This window comes from Bubalus kerabau, chromosome 9, assembly GCF_029407905.1.
Source record: "Bubalus kerabau isolate K-KA32 ecotype Philippines breed swamp buffalo chromosome 9, PCC_UOA_SB_1v2, whole genome shotgun sequence".
Taxonomy (NCBI): Eukaryota; Metazoa; Chordata; class Mammalia; order Artiodactyla; family Bovidae; genus Bubalus; species Bubalus kerabau.
Window position 1 is genome coordinate 15,645,968 of NC_073632.1, and position 21,287 is coordinate 15,667,254.

A 21,287-nucleotide genomic window follows, 5' to 3' on the forward strand; every position below is an offset into this window, starting at 1 on the left:
CTACACTTCAATAAATTCTGTTTTAAAAAAGTTGAAAGTATGAAAGGCATGTTACAGGAATGATGAAGAAGTGTTTCCTAGGGCTACATCTTTGTGTATTAGACATGGATGGTAAAAGCTGCCCTGAGATGGAAAGCCACAGTTTCAGAAATTAAGATATCTGGTGAGAACGAGACTGAGATTTCTTAGGTTTCACATGTGTTGGCACCTACACCTAACCACAGACATTCTGGATTTGAATTTTAACTGTTCTCGGTAAAGAACATGAGTTTTAGCAAAGAAGTTGCTGTCCCTTTTGTGCCCTCTGGAAGCTGTGAAGAGCTTTGCCCAAAGGGATCAGTGCTTTGCTTCAGTCTATCAGCTGGACATCAGGGGGAAGATTCCAGTCAGAGAAAGGCTTTCAGATTAGCACAGGCCCATGCTGGAGACGGAATCGCTTCCTAGTGCCCTGAGACACTGCCTCTAAAAGACGGACATGTGCACACTGCTGTATGTAAAATAGGTAACCACAGGGAACTCTGCTCAACATTCGGCAATAACTAAATGGGAAAGAATTTGAAAAAGAATATATATATATATATAATGCTGGAATGATAGGTCATCTCAGTCTGACTTCATTCTTCTGTTTGAAACAGTAACGTCAGAGTCTGATAGGCTCATTTATAGACTGGAATAGAAATAGAAAACCTAAAGCTAACTAAAAGCAACATTTGTATATGTCTGGTCTCTATTGGTTTATGCAATAAGGATTTGGAATCACTAAATTTGTCACACACAGGCCATCTTTCTTTTTTTTTTTTTTTTTTAAATTTTATTTTATTTTTAAACTTTACATAACTGTATTAGATTTGCCAAATATCAAAATGAATCCGCCACAGGTATACATGTGTTCCCCATCCTGAACCCCCCTCCCTCCTCCCTCCCCATTCCATCCCTCTGGGTCGTCCCAGTGCACCAGCCCCAAGCATCCAGTATCGTGCATCGAACCTGGACTGGCAACTCATTTCATACATGATATTTTACATGTTTCAATGCCATTCTCCCAAATCTTCCCACCCTCTCCCTCTCCCACAGAGTCCATAAGACTGTTCTATACATCAGTGTCTCTTTTGCTGTCTCGTACACAGGGTTATTGTTACCATCTTTCTAAATTCCATATATATGCGTTAGTATACTGTATTGGTGTTTTTCTTTCTGGCTTACTTCACTCTGTATAATAGGCTCCAGTTTCATCCACCTCATTAGAACTGATTCAAATGTATTCTTTTTAATGGCTGGATAATACTCCATTGTGTATATGTACCACTGCTTTCTTATCCATTCATCTGCTGATGGACATCTAGGTTGCTTCCATGTCCTGGCTATTATAAACAGTGCTGCGATGAACATTGGGGTACACGTGTCTCTTTCCCTTCTGGTTTTCTCAGTGTGTATGCCCAGCAGTGGGATTGCTGGATCATAAGGCATGTCTATTTCCAGTTTTTTAAGGAATCTCCACACTGTTCTCCATAGTGGCTGTACTAGTTTGCATTCCCACCAACAGTGTAAGAGGGTTCCCTTTTCTCCACACCCTCTCCAGCATTTATTACTTGTAGACTTTTGGATCGCAGCCATTCTGACTGGTGTGAAATGGTACCTCATAGTGGTTTTGATTTGCATTTCTCTGATAATGAGTGATGTTGAGCATCTTTTCATGTGTTTGTTAGCCATCTGTATGTCTTCTTTGGAGAAATGTCTATTTAGTTCTTTGGCCCATTTTTTGATTGGGTCATTTATTTTTCTGGAGTTGAGCTGTAGGAGTTGCTTGTATATTCTCGAGATTAGTTGTTTGTCAGTTGCTTCATTTGCTATTATCTTCTCCCATTCTGAAGGCTGTCTTTTCACCTTGCTAATAGTTTCCTTTGATGTGCAGAAGCTTTTAAGGTTAATTAGGTCCCATTTGTTTATTTTTGCTTTTATTTCCAATATTCTGGGAGGTGGGTCATAGAGGATCCTGCTGTGATGTATGTCAGAGAGTGTTTTGCCTATGTTCTCCTCTAGGAGTTTTATAGTTTCTGGTCTTACGTTGAGATCTTTAATCCATTTTGAGTTTATTTTTGTGTATGGTGTTAGAAAGTGTTCTAGTTTCATTCTTTTACAAGTGGTTGACCAGAGTTCCCAGCACCACTTGTTAAAGAGATTGTCTTTAATCATCTTTCTTATTTTGCTGTTCAACTGAATTAGAAGGATGTTACTATGAGTTTGTGTGAATATGAAAAACAGTCCTATTTTAACTGTCTCTATGGAAATAATTGCTTATCTCTATGAAAATACTGGTTTGCCTCTATAACAATAACCAGTGAAAAGAAGTGCTAATTCCTTTTATCATTTAAAATTTTTTTTCTTTTTATGGTTTCACCTTTGCAAATATTTTACTTGATCAGACCAAGAATTATTTACTAAATTGTTCCTCGTCTCCATTGTTTCCTTCACTGAATTCCAAAAATATAAGTAAAAATGTTGTCATCTGAGTCTGACAGAAAACTCTGACCCAAATTAAAGACTGATGCTCTTTATTTCAGTGAATGCTGGGGTGCTATTTTGTACCTAGAAAGACTTGCTGGCTTTGGAGCCTGACCAGCTGCAGATCTTGGCTGTGTCACAATTAGCTGAACTTCTCTGTGCCATTTCATCTCCATACCCCTCAGGGTGCTCCTTTCCAAAGTAGAAGTAACGGTCTCTTTCCTGAATAGGTACAGTAAAAATTAAAGATATATAGATATAGACACAGATACACACACATCTATATATATATATATATATGTACACACACATATATACACATCATCTGGCTGATGGAATGTGGGACTTTGGTTAGGTCACTCCATTCCCATAGGCACAGTCTGGCCCTCTAGGGAGCTTCTAAAGTTCCTACCTACTCTCTTTTTTTTAAATTTATTTTTAATTGAAGGATAATTGCTCTACAACCTACCTACTCTTTAAGACTCTAAGTTTTTGATTGTTGTTTTGTTTGCTTTATGAACACTTTTTGGAATATAATTGCTTTACAATGTTGTGTTAGTTCCTTTAAGAACTAAATCTACCATATGACCCAGCAACCTCACTGCTTGGGCATGTACCCTCAGAGAGCCACAGTACATAAGCACACATGTACCCCGATGTTCATTGCATACTACTTACAATAGCCAGGACGCGAAAACAACCTAAATGTCCACTGAGAGATGAATGGTTGTAGTTGTTTTTAATCTCAAGAGTACACATACTGTTTATTTCACAAGGCAACCAGATCCTATATTTACAGGTTTATGCAATTACTAAATCTGGAAAGTCACTACTGTTGTGTCTGTCTGTTTGGAAGTGTGTTTGTTCCAGGGCTGTCTTCTGTAGTAGAATGCCACTAATGGTCCACAAACATTTCAGTGGTACTTGCACTTCGCTATCTTAAGAAGCTCCTCTCTTCCATGTATTTATTTCTCATTAGTCAAATCCTACCTCTTCTAAATGATTTATAGAGGCAAATATCTTCAGCTTTAATTTTATAATTTCTGTCCCTTAACATGTAATACGTCACCTGTTGTTTGCAAAAATGTATAAACCAACTCTGTAGATGCATTAAATAATTCTGCAGTGTTAAATCCTCCTGTATTCATAAGTCAATTAGTTCTCATTTATTCTTAAATGATATCTTTGAATAGTCAAAAACTACTTTTTTGCGTTAGTTATTCACTTAAATTTTTCATGTGACGAACTTTAACTTTAGAAATGTAAGTAATGACATGTGGCTAGTTTAATGTGTTCCCTTTAATTTTATCTTCTGTTTTTGTCTGTGGCTTATGAATATGAGAGAGCAGATGTGAAGGAATGTGCTTGTGTGTATATGTTCTAAGACATTCTGAGCTTAGGAGAAAATTAGTGTTTTTTTCCTTTAAAGTTACATCAAACACTAAAGATACTTTTAAAAAAAAGTTACACTGACTTGAAAACGCAATAGTCACAGGCTTTGAAAACCTTTCTATGCTGAACAGTATTTTGTTCAAATTGTAGCTGATAACCACAAAGTAGGATGTTATAATAGGGACTTAACAATTCATAAAGGAATGATTTATATTGGACAGTAGCTTATATATCCAAATATATGTTCTGAAATGAAATGAAGTTGATACATAGAAATTATTAAAAGGGAAATATGGTTAAGATGAAGACACTGAAACATTTTCTTTGCCACTACAAAACATTTTAATGATCAACTTTGATATCCATTTGAGCTACTTTATTATTTTTAGAATTATGAACCTTCCTCCTTTTGAAGCATCTGGTCTTCATTATTTGAGAACATTAATCTCTACCTCCTTTTTTTCTAGACAATCTCCATGAGCTTTCCCCAGGCTCATTGCCTAATTAATTCTCTTTTAAATTTCCCTAACTCCTTCATTTTTTTTCTTTTACATTCCCTAAAATACATTAGTGTTTATTAAAGAGGATAATCATCTTTAAAACTTATTCTAAGACTCCTTAATATTTCAAAAATATCATAGTGTATTAAAGTATATAATATTTACTTCTAAAATATCTATTAATTGCAAAGTAAATATATTATTGAGCAGTATAATTTAGACTGCATAGGTGAAGCAAAACTGTAATTGATTTGTATGCTGTTTTTAATAACATAGATTATTCTAGTGAAATAGAGCAGTCAGTCTCAGAGTGTACATTTTTATTTGTGCATGCATGCAAATGGGGAATAAAAGTACATTGTTGTTTAGGGATTATTTTTGGGGTTTTGATTTCACGATCCAAAAACCAAAATTTTTTTTGGAGCTTGAAGAGAAAGAAATGATGTTCACAAATATAGAACTTATGTATTCATTTAAAAAGAAGTAACTTTAACGGAGTATAGTTGGTGTACAACGTTATATTAGTTTCAAATGTACATCAAAGTGATTCAGTTATACATATATATATATATAACATACTAACATACGTATGTTTTATATATATATATATATATATATATATATATGCACACATTGTAAATATGTATATTCCCATCAACAGTGTAGGAGGGTTCCCTTTTCTCCACAACCTCTCCAGCATTTATTGTAGTTTCTTTCTATATAAGAGTTATTTTCTTCTAAAATTTTGGATCTTCCACAGTATTTTACACAAGGCACAGAATGTTGAAGTGAAGGATAGAAGGAAATTGGCATATGTCATATCCTACTGTGTATAAAAAGTGAGCTCTTTGGCTTCACTTGATCTTAGCCAAAAGGTTGCTAAGTGATAACTCTCTTTGGCTTAATCCTCATGAAAGGTTATTTACTTTTTACAGATGGTCAAAAGCAAGAGCAATTAAATGACTTGCCAAAGATCACAAAGTAATTGGAAGACCAAGTGTATTTGTCTTCATGGCCCAAAGATATCACATTAAATTCCAGTGCATGCTAGTGAGCCTTTGGAACACCTCATTCATTAAAAACATGGAGAGTTGTGTCAAAACTACTAGATGTTATGATCCTGGTACACAGCAGTAAAATGGAAACTTCCTTTCCTTTTGGAGCTTATAGTCTACTGTGGGAGGCAGATAATATATGAATCAATGTAAAACTGAATAATATTACCTGTTAATGTGCTGCATGTTCAGTTTTGTCCAACTCTTTGCCATCCCATGGACCGTAGCTGACCAGGCTCCTCTGTCCATGGAATTCCCCAGGCAAGAATACTGGAGTGGGTTGCTGTTTCCTTCTCCAGGTTACCTGTTAATAGAGCCATAAAAAATAAATAAGTTATATGATAGAGAGGAAATGGGGGAGTTGAACTCTTTAGATGGGGTGGTTCAGGTAGACTGAGCTAAGGAAAGCACAATTTAGCAGAGATTCAAGGATAAGAGTAGAAAGAATCTTCTAGGTGGAGAGGAAGAGTCCTGTGGTGGAGAGGGAAAACAGTGTGCAGCCAACCGGGGGGAGAGTGGATGGTGCTTTAGTCATGACTCACAAACAGGCAGGCACCAGCTACATGAAGACCATCGGGTTGGTGTGGGTTTACTCTAAAAGCACTGGTGAGCCATTGAATTACTGCCAGTATGAGGACAACACGGTCTCATTTACATTTTTCTTTCTTTTAAAAAAATTTTATTTATTTTAGTTCGAGGCTAAATATTTTAAAATATTACAATTTTTAGTGGGTTTTCCATACACTGATATGAATCAGCCACAGGTGCATATGTGTCCTCCATCCTGAACCCCGTCCCTCTGGGTTGTCCCAGTGCACCGGCTTTGAGTGCCCTGCTTCATGTATCAAACTTGGACTGGTCATGTGTTTCACATATAATATTCATGTTTCAATGCTATTCTCTCAAATCATCCCATCCTCGCCTTCTCCCACAGAGTCCAAAAGACTGTTCTATACATCAGTGTCTCTTTTGCTGTCTCACATATAGGGTTATCTTTACCATCTTTCTAAATTCCATTTATATGCATTAGTATACTGTATTGGTGTTTTTCTTTCTGAGTTACTTCACTCTGTTTAATAGGCTTCAGTTTCATCCACCTCATTAGAACAGATTCAAATGCATTCTTTTTAATAGCTGAGTAATATTCCATTGTGTATATGTACCACAGCTTTCTTATCCATTCATCTGCTATGGACATCTAAGTTGCTTCCATGCCCTGGCTGTTATAAACAGTGCTGCAATGAACATTGGGATACATGTGTCTCTTTCATTTCTGGTTTTCTCAGTATGTATGCCCAGCAGTGGGACTGCTGTCTCCTATGGCAGTTCTAATTCCAGTTTTTGAAGGAATCTCCACACTGTTCTCCAAAGTAGCTGTACTAGTTTGCATTCCCACCAACATTGTAAGAGGGCTCCCTTTTCTCTGCACCCTCTCCAGCATTTATTGTTTGTAGACTTTTTAATAGAAGCCATTCTGTCCTGTGTGAGATGGCACCTCATTATGATTTTGATTTCCATTTCTCTGATAATGAGTGATGTTGAGCATCTTTTCATGTGTTTGTTAGCCATCTGTTTGTCTTCTTTGGAGAAATGTCTATTTAGTTCTTTGGCCCATTTTTTGATTCACTTCAGTTCAGTTCAGTCACTCAGTCGTGTCTGACTCCTTGCGACCCCATGAATCACAGCACACCAGGCCTCCCTGTCCATCACCAACTTCCAGAGTTCACTCAGACTCATGTCCATCGAGTCAGTGATGCCATCCAGCCATATCATCCTCTGTCATCCCCTTCTGCTCCTGCCCCCAATCCCTCCCAGCATCAAAGTCTTTTCCAATGAGTCAACTCTTCGCATGAGGTGGCCAAAGTATTGGAGTTTCAGCTTTAGCATCATTCCTTCCAAAGAAATCCCAGGGCTGATCTCCTTCAGAATGGACTGGTTGCATCTCCTTGCAGTCCAAGGAACTCTCAAGAGTCCTCTCCAACACCAAAGTTCAAAAGCATCAATTCTTCAGCGCTCAGTTTCTTCACAGTCCAACTCTCACATCCTTACATGACCACTGGAAAAACCATAGCCTTGACTAGACGAATCTTTGTTGGCAAAGTAATGTTTCTGCTTTTCAATATGCTATCTAGGTTGGTCATAACTTTTCTTCCAAGGAGTAAGCGTCTTTTAATTTCATGGCTGCAGTCACCATCTGCAGTGATTTTGGAGCCCCAAAAAATAAAGTCTGACACTGTTTCCACTGATTCCCCATCTATTTCCCATGAAGTGATAGGACCAGATGCCATGATCTTCGTTTTCTGAATGTTGAGCTTTAAGCCAACTTTTTCACTCTCCTCTTTCACTTTCATCAAGAGGCTCTTTAGTTCCTCTTCACTTTCTGCCATAAGGGTGGTATCATCTGCATATCTGAGGATATCTTATTGATATTGATATAAGAAATATATTATTCATATTTCTCCTGACAATTTGATTCCAGGTTTGATTGGGTCTTTCATTTTTCTAGTATTGAGCTGCATGAGCTGCTTGTATATTTTTGAGATGAATTCTTTGTCAGTTGCTTTGTTTGCTATTATTTTCTCCCATTTCAAAGGCTGTCTTTTCATCTCACTTATAGTTTTCTTCGTTATGCAAAACCTTTTAAATTTAATTAGGTCCCATTTGTTTATTTATTTTCTTTTAGTTCTACTTTTTTGTTGTTGTTTATTTTTATTTTTTTTTATTTTTTAACTTTACAATATTGTATTGGTTTTGCCATATATCAACATGAATCTGACACAGGAGAGGGTGGGATGATTTGGGAGAATGGCATTGAAACATGTATAATACCATTTGTTTATTTTTTATTTTATTTCCATTACTCTGAGAGGTGAGTCATAGAGGATCTTGCTGTGATTTATGTCAGAGTGTTTTGCCTCTGTTTTCCTCTAGGAGTTTTATAGTTTCTGGTCCTACATTTAGATCTTTAATCCATTTTGAGTTTATTTTTGTGCATGGTGTTAGAAAGTGTTCTAGTTTCATTCTTTTATAGGTGGAAGGCAATGGCACCCCACTCCAGTACTCTTGCCTGGAAAACCCCATGGATGGAGGAGCCTGGTGGGCTGCGGTCCATGGGGTCGCGAAGAGTCGGACACGACTGAGTGACTTCACTTTCACTTTTCACTTTCATGCATTGGAGAAGGAAATGGCAACCCACTCCAGTGTTCTTGCCTGGAGAATCCCAGGGACAGGGGAGCCTAGTGGGCCACCATCTATGGGGTCGCACAGAGTCGGACATGACTGAAGCAACTTAGCAGCAGCAGCAGGCCAGTTTCCCAGCACTGCTTGTTAAAGAGATTGTCTTTTCTCCATTGTATATTTTTGCCTCCTTTGTTAAAGATAAGGTGTCCATATGAGCATGGATTTATCTCTGGATTTTCTATTTTGTTCCATTGATCTATATTTTGTCTTTGGTCCAGTACCATACTGTCTTGATGACTGTAGCTTTGTAGTATAGTCTGAAGTCAGGCAGCTTGATTCCTCCAGTTCCATTCTTCTTTCTCAAGACTGCTTAGAGTAGTCAAAGTGTTTTTTTTTTTCTTACAAATTATGAATTTATTTTTTCTAGTTCTGTGAAAAATTACCATTGGTAGCTTGATAGGGATTGCATTGAATCTGTAGATTGCTTTGGTTAGTATACTCATTTTCACTATATTGATTCTTCCAATCCATGAACATGATATATTTCTCCATCTGTGTCATCTTTGATTTCTTCTGTCAGTGTTTTATGGTTTTCTATATATACATTTTTTTTTCTTTAGATAGATTTATTCCAATGTATTTTATTCTCTTTATCACAATGGTTATTGGGATAGTTTCCTTAATTTCTCTATTTTCTCATGATTAGTTTATAGGAATGCAAGGGATTTCTGTGTGTTAATTTTATATCCTGCAACTTTACTTTATTCATTGATTAGCTCTAGTAATTTTCTGGTGGTATCTTTAGGCTTTTCTATGTAGATGATCATGTCATCTGCAAACAGTGAGAGTTTTTCAGGTGAGATTCTGGAGGCTTCAAGAGGGATCTGGAATGGAAACAGAGGGAAGAGAGGTGATAAGACACTTGCTAGAGATAATACTGAGAGGAGGTGTTGCTTTATGGTTTTAGGAAGTGAAGGAAAACTGGAACAACCCTTAGGTTTTTATTTGAATATCTGAGTACCTGGCAGCACCTTCTGTGGAGATGAAATGCTTGGTGGCAGAAAATCTAGAGTTTTGATCCAAAACACTGTTTACTAAATGAAAGAGCCACTATGTTGGTCACATCAGATATTTTTTCTTCTATGGTTAAATACAGTGTTTTCTTACATGATCATTCATTTATGAATTGTCTGTGGCACCTTCCACGTCTTACTAGAAGAGTTGGGTAATTGCAACATAAGTTTGCTGGCCCTCAAAGCTGAAAATGTTTACTTGTTTGGCCCTGTCTAAAAAACTGATTAGCTCTGCAGTAGAGCATGGCTGGAACCTAATTTTAGAGTATGGTTCTCATTTTTCTAAACCAGTGGTGCTTTTCGATAATCTTTATAAAGGCTTTATCTCCTTATAAAGCCAGTCTGTCATTGTTAAGGGCTTCCCAGGTAGCACTCATTCTGAAGAACCCACCTGCCAATGTAGGAGACATAAGAGATGCAGGTTCGATCCCTGGGTTGGGAAGATCCCCTCGAGGAAGGCATGGCAACACACTCCAGTATTCTTGCCTGGAGAATTCCATGGGCAGAGGAACCTGGAAGGCTACAGTCCATGGGGTTGCACAGAGTCAGACACAACTGAAGCAACTTATCACACATGTCATTATTATTCACAGCTACTTTACTATTGTGGTTTGTTTATTTTTTCTTTTTTTGCTCTCCATTTATTTTTGGTACCTTTCCTTGTTTGCTTCTCTTTACCCTCTAAGAGTGAATCTTTCCTATACACATTGCAGCCTCTTTCCTGCCATCTCCTTGATGTCTGCAGAGAAGCCACCTGACCACCAAAGCTTCCTGTATTTAGGAAAGGTCCCTACCCACTCACCATTCTCCCGAAGATCACTTATTGTTACTGACATTTGGTCTGGTTTTGCTTGTCTGTTCCCTGTCTGTCTCTCCTCTGATACCATGCTGGTCACATGAGGGCAGGGGCTTGGATTGTTTTGTTCACTGGTGTATTTCCTTTGCCCAGAACTGTGCTCGGCATGTGGTAGATAATTCAGTTAATATCTGTTGAATGAACTAATCTGTTCATTGTATTCTTTCTTTGGGGGAACTTATCCATGTTTACATTATCAACAATTACTTCTTACTAGAAGACATCCAGTTCATATCTCCAAGTACTAAATTTGATCATGCTGTAGATCTCAGGTCACTTAGTCCAAAATTTCATTTTCAACCTTTTCTTTGATTACTTGTCTACTTAAACCTTTATACTCTATTAAAAATGTTACTCTTTTTCAAGGGCATTGTAGTTTCCCCACCTTGTACCCAGACACTGCTGTTCTGATGCTCCTGGACATCTTGGCTCTCTTCCAGGCTTTGAGTCTGCACTGGCTCTTTCTTCTTCCTCTCACTTATGCTTATCCATCAGATCTCAGCTCACGTTCTGCCTCTTCAAAGAGGCCATCTTTGGCAAACTGACCACACGCCACTTCATTGGTTCTTTCTTTCATACCACCTATCACACCTCAAATCATCCGAATTGTTTCTTCACTTAACAAATGTGTGTTTCCCACTAGACTGTAAGCTTGTTAAAGGCAAAGACTCGGCATCTCTTGCTCACTTGCTAGTTCCTCAGTGGTGGGACAGTTTCTGGAATACTCTCAGGGCTCAAAAGAAGTTTGATAGAGGAATGAATTTCCAGAGAGAACTCCAGTCCACAGTGATCATTCACTTGTCAAGTCTTGGCACTTGGCAATGCTGTTACTGTTCTGGGGATGGATGATTCACTATCTTGGGAAGCCCTGGGATTCTAGACTTCAGTTGCTGTTTCCTGCCTATATGGGTGCCTGATTCTTACTCCTCTAGTAAGGTTTAAATACCCATAGATCTCAAAACAATACATCACACAGGCATACACACACAATGATGCGTACACAAGCGTGCCTATTTCTCTGCTTTTGGTTTATTATCATCTGAAGGTCCTTCCCCTGCAAGAATACTGCTCTTCATTTCACAGGTTCAGAGAAGAGAGAAAATTTATTTCCTAAAGCATTTTCTTTATTGATTTGGCTTTAAAATTCAGGTATACATGCAAAAATTTTCTGCATATTTTATTTTCTATTTATGTTAGGAATGAAATAATGGAACTACTTGTGTAGAGAAGATCACCATTTATAAGTGCCTCTTTATAGAAGTACACAAAACATACCCTTTTTAAAAACTGAAATAGAACTGATATAATCAGCTTAAAATTTCCCTCATTAAATTTTGCATAGCATAGAAAGAAAACGGCAGTCAGAACATGCAGTAGTTAACAGAAAAAGTACAGAAATTAAGATGCTTTTACAATATATTTCTCTTTAAAGAAAGATTATAATATTTAATAATAGCTTCTCCAACATTTGTCTGCAACAGGGGTAGGCAAACCTCTGCAAAGGGCCAGGTACTAAATATTTCAGGTTTAGTGACCAGTACAGTCTCTGCTATAACTGTCCAAGTGTATTACTGTGGCCTGAGAGCAGCCGTAGGCTTCACGTGGATGAATGGTATTTATTTTGGGCTGTATCCCAATAAAACTCAATTTGTAAACACTGAGATTTGAATTTTATTTACTTTTCACGTGCCAAGAAATAGGATTCTTCTTTTGATTATTTCAACTACTTAAATGTCTGAAAACCATTTTTAGCTCACAGATCATACACAAATAGCTGCGAGGTCAGATCCAGCCTGTGGGCTGTAGTCTGCCAGCTCCTAGTTAAGAGAGTTCAGCTTGAACAAGGTGATGTGTTTGTCTGGCTGGGGGTGACCATGTGTATCAGCAGGAATACATGCCGAGTAGTAGTATCTGAGAGGAAGCTGAGGGGAACCTCTGCAGAGATCACTGAAGTTCGGCCAGAAGTTCAAAAGCAGAAATCAGAAAAGTGCCCTGCAGTGCAGAGACTCCCAGGCTTTGAAATGGCTAATGGATTAAAAAATAGAATCTGAAGCTGATAATCCACAATTAATTTACAAGCTTTTTGATTTTAATGCCAGAAAGGAATATACAAAACGGTTAATTAAAGTTTCAATATATATACAGCAGGTCATTAGAAAGTAGCAGGTTGAATACGATCTTTGACTTGCCACTTTCTCAGCTGCCTGTTGAGTTTGTCTATTTCTAAATATCAGAGAGTCCTGCATTCTCTCTTAAAACAAGGCAGTGAACTCTCTAATAGGAAGGGTGTTTCTCACCTAAATCTCTGTGTGCTGCTATGGGATGTGGGGTTGTTACTCCCTGTAGCAGGGACGGTGGAGGCCGAACTGATTGATGCTCTCAGCGCTCAGCACCCTCTCCTTGCAGACGCCCCGCCCACCAGCTCTGTTTCCCAGGAAACGGAAGCTGCAGTCTGCTCCAGGGTTGCCTGTTCTTTCCCCAAGACCCTTAATGCTCCAGTCCCAGCCTTTAGGAAGGAGACAGCATAAATGAGGGAAGTTGGATGGGGAGAAGGGAAACCAAAAAATCTGTCTGTTTGAATGTCTGTTTCCTATAAACACTGTTGAAGAAACCTGAAATGTGATTGTTCATGAAGATATTAGAACATGAAGATTATGATGGATGAATTAAACTATGTGTGTGTATAGTTTATGCATCCCCTTTTGCTAACTACAGTTCTTACATCCCCTTTTTCTAACCACGGTTCTTCAGTGATATCTAGTTTTGATCTTCTGTTGGGCAAATAAGATAGTTTTATTTCCTCTAATTGAATCATTATGTCTGTCTTTTGTATTTAGCACAAAAATATTAGAGTAAGGCAAAGTAAATTTGCTGTTATGTGTTAGGTACAAACTGCACCACACAGCGCAAAATCCTGTGCTTCTGAGTAGGCAAACCGAGATTTGAATCATAATGTGACCACTTAGAGCCCTCTTACTCATTTAAACTGAAAGCACAGATAATAACAATAAGGTTACTGATAACACCAGTACCTCTTAGGGTTGTTTTAAATATTAAATACTGTATCATGTTTAAGGCATCTGAGCCAAATGCTGTACTAGGAACAGGCCCTAACACAGAGGAACTACATAATAAATATTAATGCATGCTGAATCAGTTAAGGAACAGTGGCAAGTGCCAAGACCATGGCAAGCATGCAATAAAAGTCAGCTGTCCTTCCCTTCTCTCCCAAATACCCTCAGTATTTTGCAAGCCACTCAGCATTGCCATAGAAGTATAAAAGCAATGGCTTCTTAAGCTGCTAAGTGCCACAGAAGTCACACTACATATAGGCTCTGCTCAGCTCCCATGTGCTTGCTATGGGCTCCTGAGCAAAACTGAGTCATGTTCTTTTTTCTTAATTTATTTTATCGAAGTACCATTGATTTTTCAGTCTTGTGTTAATTTCTGCCATATAAAAGGTGGTCCAGTTATACATATATATATATATATATATATATATACATTTTCTTTTCATATTTTTTCCATTATGGTTGCTACTGATGTTAAGTCACTTCAGTCATGTCCAACTCTGTGCGACCCCACAGACGGCAGCCCACCAGGCTCCCCCGTCCCTGGGATTCTCCAGGCAAGAACACTGGAGTGGGTTGCCATTTCCTTCTCCAGTGCATGAAAGGGAAAAGTGAAAGTGAAGTCGCTCAGTCGTGTCCGACTCTTAGCGACCCCGTGGACTGCAGCCTACCAGGCTCCTTCGTCCATGGGATTTTCCAGGCAAAAGTACTAGAGTGGGGTGCCATTGTTGAGTTGCTTTCTAACACATTTATGCAATGCACCATTCCCTCCATCCCAAGTGTTATGTACAGGACTTTGTGCAGGTAGCCATCCAGTAATGTTGAGTGATGTTTGCCACAAGCACTTTCATTTGGATAACTGGCCAATTTTCTAATACTAGTGAGTCAGGATCCAGTTTGTAAGTTGTCCCCTCTTAATCGACATGAAATACAGTGTGAATTTTAAATATATTGGAAGCATCAATAGTAGAAGGCAGTGAGAAAGACAGCTTTTAGGGCATCCCATAAAGAGCTTCTGTATGCCCCTCCGCTTGTGTTTATGATTATGCCGTGCCTTCCCTGGGGAGTTTCCTCTACTTATTACAGGACGTGGGTCATTGAATTCAGCACTTAGGTCACTGCCTAAAAGTAGTGCTTTTCAAGTTCTTTGTGCGGGCAGTGGCCATGACTGCAACAGAAATACTGAATTTGTCATCCACACATAGTCATTTCCCTTCTCAATGGAGGAGATAGATTTTTAACGTGACTGACCTTGTGTAACCAAATAACCAGAGAAGGCAGTGCCTTGCCTCTGTCAGAAGCTACTAGAATAAAGGAATGAAGGAAGGGAGAAAGAAAGGGATGAATGGAGGAGGGAAAGAAGGGAAAGGATGAACTTAAAGGGAACTGTTAGTCACTCCTGAGGTGGTACATTAAAGTTGATGCATTAAAGTACTGAAGAATGACCTGTATTTATTTTAAGTGCAATTCCTGCCTTTGGTCTGAATATATTCGACATTAAGTTTTGACTATGTAATTTCATGCCTAAGGTCACTGAAGGACAACCAAAAAGGAATGTTTAATGCAAAATTCAAATGCTTTATCATCCTATGGATGTACGATGAGGTAGTTCCCTAGTTCCCTTGGAAGTAATTATGAGGAAACCTACTAGAATAGCCAACAGTTCCCTAGGACCACTCATGCTTCAGGTACTGATTCGACACCCAGCTCTCACTGCTTGACATATAGTTATTTATTTCATCCTCCAACATTCCAATGAGATAGATAATATTATTATTCTCATGGTACAGAAGAGGAAATGGAGGCACAGAGAGGTTAGACAGTTTGCCCTGGGTCACACAGCATATAAAATGAACTTGAAATTTATCCTCTAAAATGAGACTTTTGAAAGTGATAGGCGGTGTTAATCATAATCGTATAAAATAACAGAAATGAACTGGGACTGGCCCTAAAAGTCCAGAACATCATAGTTAGCCTAAAATATCCAGAATTTGAATCCAGGCCCAGATCCAGAGTCTACACTTATCTGACTCTAGTAAACTGCCCCTTTCCTCTGCTGGCTCTCATTTGCCCATTCTGTTCATTCCTGCAGCATTTATCTGTACACTTCAGTCCCTAGCATTTTCTTTCCAGGTGCCTTATTTTTGCTCATTGTGTATTTTTTTCAATTGAAGTATAGTTGATTTACAATGTTGTGTTAGTGTCAGGTATACAACCAAGTAATTCATATATATGTGTGTGTATATATGTATATAATTTTTCGGATTCTTTCCCCTTATAGGTCTTTGCTGTTTATCTAGTTTATATATATGTATTTGTGATCCCATGAACTGTTGCCCACCAGACTCTTCTGTCCATGGTATTTTCCTGGCAAGAAACTGGAGTGGGTTGCCATTTCCTCTTCCTAGGGATCCTCCCCACCCAGGGATCAAACTCATGTCTCCTGTGTCTTCTGTATTGGCAGGCAGATTCTTTACCATTGAGCCATCTAGGCAGACCCCTGTTTTGTATGTTCAGTTCAGTTGCTCAGTCGTGTCCGGCTCTTTGCAACACCATGAATTGCAGCAAGCCAAGCCTCCCTGTCCATCACCAACTCCCAGAGTTCACTCAGACTCATGTCCATCGAGTCGGTGATGCCATCCAGCCATCTCATCCTCTATCATCCCCTTCTCCTGCCCCCAATCCCTCCCAGCATCAGAGTCTTTTCCAGTGAGTCAACTCTTCTCATGAGGTGGCCAAAGTACTGGAGTTTGAGCTTCAGCATCATTCCTTCCAAAGAACACCCAGGACCGATCTCCTTTAGGATGGACTGGGTGGATCTCCTTGCAGTCCAAGGGACTCTCAAGAGTCTTCTCCAACACCACAGTTCAAAAGCATCAATTCTTTGGTGCTTAGCTTTCTTCACAGTCCAACTCTCACATCAATACATGACCACTGGAAAAACCATAGCCTTGACTAGACAGACCTTTGTTGGCAAATGCTATCTAGGTTGGTCATAACTTTCCTTCCAAGGAGTAAGTGTCTTTTAATTTCATGGCTGCAGTCACCATCTGCAGTGATTTTGGAGCCCCAAAAAATAAAGTCTGACACTGTTTCCACTGATTCCCCATCTATTTCCCATGAATTGATGGGACTGGATGCCATGATCTTAGTTTTCTAAATGTTGAGCTGTAAGCCAACTTTTTCATTCTCCCCTTTCACTTTCATCAAGAGGCTCTTTAGTTCCTCTTCACTTTCTGCCATAAGGGTGGAGTCATCTGCATATCTGTGGTTATTGATATTTCTCCCGGCAGTCTTGATTCCAGCTTGTGCTTCTTCCAGCCCAGTGTTTCTCATGATGTACTCTGCATATAAGCTGAATTAGCAGGGTGACAATATACAGCCTTGACGTACTGCTTTTCCTATTTGGAACCAGTCTGTTGTTCCGTGTCCAGTTCTAACTGTTGCTTCCTGACCTGCATATAGGTTTCTCAAGAGGCAAGTCAGGTGGTCTGGTATTCCCATCTCTTTCAGAATTTTCCACCGTTTATTGTGATCCACACAGTCAAAGGCTTTGGCATAGTCAATAAAGCAGAAATAGATGTTTTCCTGGAACTCTCCTGCTTTTTCGAGGATCCAGCGGATGTCAGCAATTTGATCTCTGGTTCCTCTGCCTTTTCTAAAACCAGCTTGAACATCTGGAAGTTCACAGTTCACATATTGCTGAAGCCTGGCTTGGAGAATTTTGAGCATTACTTTACTGGTGTGTGAGATGAGTGCAATTGTGTGGTAGTTTGAGCATTCTTTGGCATTGCCTTTCTTTGGGATCGAAATGAAAACTGACCTTTTCCAGTCCTGTGGCCACTGCTGAGTTTTCCAAATTTGCTGGCATATTGATGTGTATATGTTAAGCCCAAGCCCCTAATTTATTCCTTATTTTTTTTTCTTATTCATAATGCAGCTGATTCAACTTGTAGTGGACCATACACATTACAAGGATGAATCAGACAGAATCCCCATTGTCCAGGACCTCAGTCAATAAGGACAAAGGGCTAAAACATCATGATTTTTCTTAGGAACAAGTTAGAGGCACCCTATCTGCTTTGATGAACCAAAGGAGAACTCAGTGGTTACAAAAAAAAAAAAAAAAAAAGAAACCAAAAACAAAAACAGAAGAATGACTCATGTGCTTTTAGATCCTTTGTATAAATTCCCTTATGCTTTCTGATGGGCAAAAATCTATTCCAAACCCGAACCCTCTGAGAACTTGGCCAGTAACAGACATGGTGCTCTCAGAGGGTTTTATGCTGTATTCCAAATGCAGAATGAAAGCAGTGAACATGCAGAATGAAAGGCAGCTGGGTTTGCTCCAAGGCTTATCCATGGTGAGTCACCTATTTTTATTACATGAGAAATAAGTTCTAGTGTTGTAATGAAGACACAATACAGTGAATTTAGGCTAATTCTTGGAGCATTCAAGACTCGCCTATGTGTTCAGGGATATTATGTCCTTTGAGATTTTTTTCTAACCACTTTAACCTTCTGTAAGAAACATATTTTCTCAGTTTTTGAGGAAAGACACGATATTATTTGAATCCTCACGACTGGATTTTATGCAGCAACTTATGGAAGCAAAGCATGCAGGTTGTGCCCTCATGCTCTGCACTGATGCTCTTTGGCAGCACTAGACACGTATATACTCTAGACATGTCTTAGGACATCATTGACTATAGTTGATTTACAATGTCATGTTAGTTTCAGGTATACAACACTGTGAGTCAAATATATATTAGTATATACATATATATATATCTTTTTCAGATTATTTTCCTTATCAGTTAGTATAAAATATTGAATATAGCTCCCAGTCCTTGTGGAGTATCTATTAGTATTTTATGCCTGTTAATCCCAACTGCCTAGTTTATCCTTCCCCCACCTCTCTCCCCTTTGATAACTGTCACTTTGTTTTCTATGTCAGTGAATCTATTTCTGGTTTGTAAAAATAAGTTAATTTGTGTTATTTTTTAGATTCCACATTTAAGTGATATCATATAGTATTTGTCTTTGTCTGACTTAGTATGATGATCTTTAGGTCCATCCATGTTGCTGCAATGGCATTATTTTATTCTTCTTTATAGCTGAGTAATATTGCATTGTACAAATGTGCCACGTTTTCTTTATCCATGGGCATATAAGATGTTTCCGGGTCTTGACTGTTGTGAATAGTGCTGCTGTGAACACTGGGGTGCACGTATCTTTTCAAACTATGGTTTTCTCTGGATATATATAAGGCATTTGTTTTTAATCTTACCTCTTTTGAGCTCCCTAGTTCCCTAAAGACTAATTGCATTTAAATTTTACATGAAGGTTTTAGAGAAACTTAGTGTAAAAGGGAAGGAATTGAGGACTGGGTTGGTCCAAGTGTCTGTTACAGGGACTGAAAGAAGGAAAAAATAAAAGTCATCCTTAAATCATTTTTGTTGTATGCACATAGGCTTTCTTGTTAATCACGGCACCATCATAAAGAACAACAGGGTCACCTTAAGCATCTTCCTACGTAGGTTTAAGGTAAAAATGTGCACATTTAAATACTGCATATTTTAAAGAACTTGTATACTGGTAATTGAGGCTGTATTTGAATCTTGTCAGTTTATGAAGTCATATCTCTTTTTATAATGTATTTATCTAAAATGCCATCTTACTTTATGAACTGCATTTCTATAAAATTAATGAATACATATTTGTTTTTATACACTTCCTATGTGCAATACTGCACAATTTAAAGGACTTCTTACAGAAGTTAGATAAGTGATTCTAAGTGATTTTTATATCCCTTTAGTCTAGAATCAGTAGTCAATTAAATCTATATGGTTGTCATTTAACACCCAGTGTACCTCCAACTGAAGAATGAATGCACTTCATAAAGTGAGATGCATGCATGTATAATTATCTCATTTTTATATATTTAAGAGTAATGTATTGAACCCGCATTTGTGCAGGATAAAGTGATATACAACTGATACAGAATAAGCTTCTTCCATATGACATCTATTTCTTTTTGATTGTTTATTTTTTCTGTTTTGTTTTCTTTTCAATGTATATAGAAGCCATAGGCATTATTAGACTTCAGAATCCAACAGTTTATCTCTTGTTTTCCTTTATAATAGAAACCAGAAATCAGAAAAGGCTTTATTATTTTTCATCAGTTTTTAGACCAGTGAAGTGAAATAAATTTCCTCTCAACACCAAGACAACCAAAGTTAGAATCAAGGAATTTGGAAGTAGATGCACTTAGCTTTGCATCTTGGATGAGGCCTGGAAGCCCCTTAAGAAAGACCATGCTGCCAGTGTGCTGGCCTGTCATGTACATGCACTGGAGTCTTTGGACCCTTTACAGATAAACTGGGTTGGCTTCTGGAGCATAAAGACTATGTTGTTTGAATTACTAAAGAGACTAAAATAATTAGAGATGCTATCCCAAAACAGCATTTCACATCCATAACAATGTATGTTACCCGGCACCCTTTTCCTTCAACATTTAGTTACAAAATCCTTTTTTAGCGTTATTATGTCAAATTACAAGCCAAATGAAATTCTATTCTGTTCTGATAATGGATGTGTGTAATAGTCTGAAAGAGCTTTCATAAAGTATAGTAATACATAACCAATTTAATTTGCAACTAAGCCAGTGGTGAAGTAATATGTTTACACAACTAATATTGTTAAATTCATAATTTTCATTCTCTCTTGTTTAAATTACAAGTTTCTTTCGAATGAAATACATTTATGAGGAGCCTAATGGTTTCTTTCTATGGCTTTTCTGTTGTGATAGCTTTTAGGGTTTCCCCACTATCTTTCCATTTAAATCATACATAGGACATCTGAAACTTTAATGTAAGTCAAGTATAGACCTAAGTTAAAGTTACAAATTAAGTAATCATTGAAAATATATATAATCAATAAGTGCTTGAATATTTACTATCATAGTTTTGTTACATATAGTTATATATTGATGTATATATATGTATAATAAAATATATATTAAGGCATAGCTCAGTTGGTAAAGAATCTGCCTACCATACAGGACACCTGGGTTCAATTCCTTGGTTGGGAACATCCCCTGGAGAAGGAAATGGCAACCCACTCCAGTATTCTTGCCTGAAGAATCCTATGGACAGAGGAGCCTGGCAGGGTCGCAAGAGTCGGACACAACTTAGCGACTAAACCACCACCACCAACCAACCAAGGCATTAGCAAACATATTATTCATTGAGTAAACACAGAATTCTTTTTTCACATATTTATTACATTTATTACCTTCAATTATGGGTGTACATTTTAAGAACTGTTTGTTATTGCTATTCTACTTGTTAAATAATTCTGCATATTGTATTGTCTCTGTGGTTTTGGCATTGGTGCTTGGTTATTTGAATTCTGACAGTTCTGTCTCCCAGAGCAATATGCTTGTTTTTCATGTTCATGATACCCAATCCAATCTGTGAAATAATTGTTCCAATGGCAGTGTTCAGAGGTGAGCACAGAAAACTTGTTCTGAAGACAAAGTACAGATTTAAATGAAAATGTCAGTCTGTGAGTCAAGTGTGTTAATCAAAATATTTAACAAAAAATATGGCATGGGCTTCTAACCATTAGAATGGAGGCCCATCCTAAACAACCAG

General features: G+C 38.0%; 1 protein-coding gene across 4 annotated transcripts in view; it reads left to right on the forward strand.

Annotated features, from left to right (window-relative positions):
- The window catches only part of ADGRB3 (adhesion G protein-coupled receptor B3), an 884,916-nt gene that overhangs the window by 458,819 nt on the left and 404,810 nt on the right, over window positions 1–21,287 (forward strand). The window lies entirely within an intron of this gene.